General features: G+C 47.6%; 1 non-coding gene across 1 annotated transcript; it reads left to right on the top strand.

Annotated features, from left to right (window-relative positions):
* Positions 1 to 820: 820 nt before the first annotated feature.
* On the top strand, positions 821 to 893 carry Trnaa-cgc (transfer RNA alanine (anticodon CGC)). The gene has a single exon. It is a non-coding gene; the product is annotated as a tRNA-Ala (tRNA).
* The last annotated feature ends 4,904 nt before the right edge of the window (positions 894 to 5,797 follow it).

Below are 5,797 nucleotides of genomic sequence, written 5' to 3'. Positions count from 1 at the left end.
TCAATATCTAAATTGCTGATCCCTTTCAATGTTGCAAAATCCTGACCCCTCCTCTAACACACTGTGGGCTGTCTTATAAGTCAGGGGTGGTTAAAAAAAAAAAAAAGAAAGAAAAGAAAGAAAGAAAGAAAGAAAGAAAAAATCCAGCATTACTCGTTTCCTTCCCAAGGAAGGCTGTCCACTTATTTTTGTTTTGTCTGATTCAACACTGATGCAATTCCCTTCAGTTCTGACAAATGGGGACCCTCAGCAAAGAAGGAACCAGAGCCAAAGTGAAAAAGGGAAGGGGTCAGAGGCTTCCTGGAGATTTATGAAGTTCCCATCCGAGCGCAGGCAGCTGGACGGTTCTCTTGTATGTTCAGGCTTTGAGTTTCAGGAAAACATGAAGACACTGAGACGCCTTCATTTGAGTCATTTGGGTGGAGCCAATGTGTTTATCTGTCTGTCTCCCCATTTCCCACTCCTTCCCCAGCCAGCTGAGAGCAGTGACCAGACAGTGGAGTGGGGGACGCCATTTGCCTCCTATCTGGGGTTCAGCGCACCAGGCAACAGAGAGAGAATCCTTCAGTGACTCAAATCCCCTTCTCATTTGGTTTTTTCCACCTTGGATTTAGGGTTTTCATCCACTTTGAATTAGTAGAAATCTGGAAGGAGAAATATGTAGGAAATTGAGGGACTAGATTATAATATAACGACAATAACTCAACTCTGCAAATTCACATGCACCTACAAGCCTAGGCCTGAGAGAATCAGACCCTGGGAAAAGAAGAATTGGCTCAATAATAGAAAATAGTAATTAAAAATAAGGCTTATACGGGCTGGGGCTGTAGCTCAGTTGGTAGAGTGCTTGCCTCGCATGCACAAGGCCCTGGGTTCAATCCCCAGCACCACTAAATCAATCAATAATAAGGCCTATGACCTTTAGTTAATGCTTACCTGTGGTCTTCCAAAGACCAGATTGATGTGACTTAAAAATAAAATGTAAAGTGAAGGATTCAGTGGGGTGAATTTTAAGGGTCTGTGAGATTCTTTAATGCATATGATGACGTCACCAGACAAAGGTCTCAATTTACAAAATTAATGGAAGTGTTGGCTGTGTGCAGATAAGTGGTTTCCATCCTTCTGAGGTTGCTCTATTTCTGTTTGTCTGAGCTCAGATCTTCCTGGGCACAGTGCCAAATGCTCAGTGTGTTCAGCACCCCCTGCTGAGCAGGGAGCCCAGATGAGGAGGCCACCTAGTGGGGCACTATTGAGATGGGGCAGGTGACAGGAATGTCACAGGACCTTTGAGTGGCCCTACTGAATGCAGACTGAGTCGTGTGCCTCAAGTTCAGCAGAGTGATGCAGCAGGTCCTGATGTGTCATGGAAGTAAGAAAGAAAAGAAGGTGGCCTCAAGACTCAAGTATGGAGCCAGGGAGTCATGGAGCTGGAACCTTCTCCACACGCTTGGTCCTTAGCCCCTGGAAGCCGGCCTCTGTGGCCCGAGGATCCACATACAAAGCCCTGCATGCTCACAAGCTGGGCATCCACTGCTCTGTTCTGCCCCAGACACAGGTTCCCAGCTGTCTCCCAGTTCATCCTTCCTGGACTTGACAATTGGGCCCTCTTCTGCTTTACAACTGTCTTAGAAATTCCATAGTCTCAGCCTCCAAGAATTTTGGGGCCCTCCCCAAGCACCGAAATCTACCTCAGACCTTGGGGCTGCACCCAGCTCAGGTGCCTGGAACAATACCTCCCATGGCATTGAGAGGCCTGGCCTGCAGCCTGAGCACTGGGGGATGGTGAGGAGAACAAGGGGGGACTGGAGAATAAAAAGAGTGGGTCAGAATGGACAAAGAGAACAACTTGGGTGCATATTAGAAAGATCAAAATATGCTGTGCTGGGAACAATGGGAGCAAGAGCAACCTTCAATTGATTTCCCAGACTGTGGGGATAAACCAAAACCCCTACTGTGAACTCCAGTGATGTGGCTTCAGCCTGATTCTCTGGGCTTTCAGGTGTGACCTATAAGGAGCCACAGAAGGGAAGGAGGTTCAATCTGAGAAAACTATTCAAAAAGTCAGCTCAAGCGCTGAAGGGTCACAGTCTTTTTCTGTTGGCTGAGTCTTTGCTCCAAGAATGTCTTCATTTTTTACTTCTGGATGTCTTAATGCTCCCAGCGATCACCTGGATTGTTCTGTTCCAGGAGTCCTGTTGATCTCCTTACAATGGGTCTTTGTCCTATTTTATGACCTCCTTCCTTTCACATCAGCAGTACGTGTGGCAGAGGGTGTATAGGAAACAATCTGGCTCTGTGAACCCAGCCGCTATCAGTGTTTGCCTTCCTGCCTTGTCATGGGCCACAGGTTGTGACGCACAGGTGATGCTGTGTGAGTCTTTACCTGGTTACCCCAGCAAGCTGATGCTCCCATCGATCCAAGCAGAAAGCTTCCTTTCCAAGTCACTCTAGCTTTGTCTCATCTTCCCCAACCTTGGAAAATTCCCTATTCAGCTTTAAAAACGATGAATGATAACTGGAATGGAAACCATGGATGGCATATTTATCCAAATTTCAGATGCTTTGAGGGGGGTGGTTCAGTGGGAGAGCCCTTGCCTCGCGTGTGTGAGGCCCTGGGTTGGATCCCTGGCGCTGCAATTGTAAATAACTAAATAAATAACATTTCAGATGATAGAAAATGGAGGAGGGGACACTAAATAGGGAAAAAGAATGACTCCAAGTCAACCTTGATAGGTCGGCACAAGGAACTGAATTTAATGAGATGAAATTTATTGGTGGTAAATGTGAAGTCCTTTCATCTTGGGCTCAGAAACCCAAAATAGTACAGCTGCGAGAATTCAGGACTTGGAAGGTGAAAGGAAAAGGGCTATGACTAATGTCTCATCGTGAGTCCAGTGCACGATGCGACCCTCAGCATATATTGGGGTGTCTAGGCTGCATCATTGGAAGCATTGAGCACACAAGGAGGTGTTGCTCCAGCGTTGCGGACCCACCCTGCTGTGCATCTCCTTACACCACCCAGCAACTACCGTGCATCAGAGGGGCTGGAAGCAGGAAGACCGAGTATCTGGGAATCATAACAAGTGCAGACCATGGAAGGACTAACGTGGTTTAGCCCCCACCCACCAAAGAAAGAGATTTAAGGGGGATATGAAAGCTAATTTTTAAGTCCTTGAAGGGCTTTCCTATACAAACGGGATAAAGACCCTGCCCAACTCTACAGGGCCAAGTAGGTCCCTGAGAATAAGTCACAGGGAGCAAAATTTCAGTCCAGTCTGAGAAAGAAATTTTTTTTCTTCTTCCCCTTCCCCTCCTGCTGCTTCTTCTGAACTGAGGATTGAACCCAGGGTGCTCCATTACTAAGCTATGTCCCCAGCCCCTTTATTATTTTATTTTGAGACAGGCTCTCCCTGAGTTGCCCAGGCTGGCCTTGAACTTATGATCCTCCTGCCTCAGCCTCCCAGGTGGCTTTATCACGGCATGGGCCAATTTGCTCCGCACAGATTATCTTTGCTAACAGTGAGAACATACCAAAGCTGGGATGATCTGTTGTATTGGAGTTCCCTGTCACTGGAGATATTCAGGCAAAAACTGGAGGACCACGTGTCAGGGATGCTATAGAGGGGATTTTTTCATTTATTAGAGGCTTTGGTCAGAGGACTTTTAGGAACCCCTGCGACTCGGAGATCCTCTGATTCTGGGGCCCTCTATTATAGTAGATTATGCTCTCCCCTACAGGAGAATGGCCAATTCTCTTTGGTAAAACAATAAAACTGCTGAATTTTGGCAATGTTTCCTAGTTCTTTTCAGACTTGGCTTTAAATTTTCAGATAAAGAGCAGCCGCTAGAGACAACTACCGAGTCCAAACCTGGCTCTGTTACTTATTAGCTGTGTGGCCTCGGGCAAGTCACTTAACCTCTCCGGTCCTCATTTTCCTCATCTATACAATAGGGACAATTATATTGTCTACCTCATAGAGATGCTATGAGGATTAAAAAAAATAATAATAAAGTATTTGAGAAGCTCTGGGAACACTGGTGGCTCATGGTAAGTGTTACATAGAACAGGCATGAAAATGGCTGAAAACAAAGCACAGGAACAGGCTCAAGTGGCTTAACAAATGTTTCAAGGAGTTCTTCCTTCTTTATCAACTCATCCCTACTAGCTCTGGCTGTAAAATGGCCACGAGCCCAGGGGCAGCAAGAAATGAAGAGAGAAAATGCAAAAATCACACAGGCTCCCCAAGCTCTCAGGGGGAATGAAAACCTTCCCGCTGCGGCTGTAGGGTAACCTCTAAAAGCCTGTGTGTTTAATGACACCAGATTATCCCCACCTCCCGGCCTTCTTCTCTCTCTTCCTGGAGTTGCTAGGAGGCCGGGGACTCGCTGCATTGGAATATGGGGGGAGGTGGGGGCCGGGGCATGTTGGGTGTGTGGAGCTTGTCCCAGGGAGATTAATCTCCTCTTACCGGAATAACTATTGTCCCAGCCTCTCGACAAATACCAACCATCATTAATAAAAGGACTAATAAAAGCATTTATTGCACTCAGGCAATGGTCCTGCTTTCTCTAGCTCCAGGGCCTTGGCAGGCCGAGAATGAGGGCTGGAAGAGTTGACAGTCTCACTGTGCCCGAAAGCCCACCGGGCAGTGGCCTGCTTCCTTCCCAAGGGCCACAGTCAGCGAAGCTTCTTGCCAGAGGGGTGGGGAGCGGGGAGATGGTGTGTCATTTGGGCTTCGGGCCCCAGGGCATTGTCCATAGAGAATGTAGGCCTGAGATGCTCAGAAGGAAATCTTGTCTTGTTTCGAGTTCCTTCCAAGGAGCTTAGAGTACATCATCTTGCAGGATCTTTATCTCCATTCTGCAGAGGGGAAAATGAAGGCACAGGGGACTTTGGAGCTCATTCAGGCTTATAATGTATGACACCCTTGTCAGAGCTGAATAGAATCCCATCTTCCTCACTCCCCGATCCGACACGGTTTTGACAGAGGAAGAAAGGGTGAGACTCTATCTATGTCCGTCCAGCCCCTGATGGGGGATCCGAGAACACTGTGATCCCCGTCACTGCCTCTCTAAATTATTATTGTTGTTATTATAATAACTAGTGGGTAGAGTTGAGTGGGTGGTGGATGCCAGATAATTACCAAGACCCCAAAATTAAAGTGTCGAGTCTACTTTTCCACGGCTGCCAAAAGATGAAAATGAAAGCTGGCCTCAGGGAACCCAGGGAAGAGAGCCCTAATCTTGAGATAGTGAGCCAGGAGGGGAAGGCAGTGGAGAAAGGCCAGGCTCAAAGGCCCAGGGAGCCATAGGGAGACCCTGGGATCCTGGCTTTGCAGATGGTCTAGCTGCATGGGAGGTGAAGTGGGTGTCATCCAATCATCCCGGGTTCCAATCCTGCCTCGGCCACTCCTTTACTGTGTGACCTTGGGAAAGTTACCTAGGTTCTCTGAAATTCAGATTCCTCATCCATAAAGTGGGGATGATAATCATACCTATCCCATAGAACCACTGGAAGTAAAAGTTAGAGGCTGTGAGAAGTCAAGAAATTCGTGTTCTTTCCCACTCTGGGCCTACAACTGTGGCACAGTGAGGAGGACCACTAATTGGGGGTCTTGGGACTCCCCACATTGGGGTAACATTAGGAGAGAAAGTCTTTTTGTCAAGACTACCTTCATTCAGTGGAAACTAACTTTGGCCTCAACCCCCCACCCTGCCCCCCATTTAAGACAAGGCAACAAAGTCTCTACCCTTGGCCCCTCCCTAGCCCTGAGGGCTGTCAGAGAGATGGAGGAGA

This window comes from Ictidomys tridecemlineatus, chromosome 3, assembly GCF_052094955.1.
Source record: "Ictidomys tridecemlineatus isolate mIctTri1 chromosome 3, mIctTri1.hap1, whole genome shotgun sequence".
NCBI classification, from domain to species: Eukaryota; Metazoa; Chordata; class Mammalia; order Rodentia; family Sciuridae; genus Ictidomys; species Ictidomys tridecemlineatus.
The sequence above is the reverse complement of the archived record's forward strand: the minus strand, read 5'-3'. Positions and strand labels throughout refer to the sequence as shown.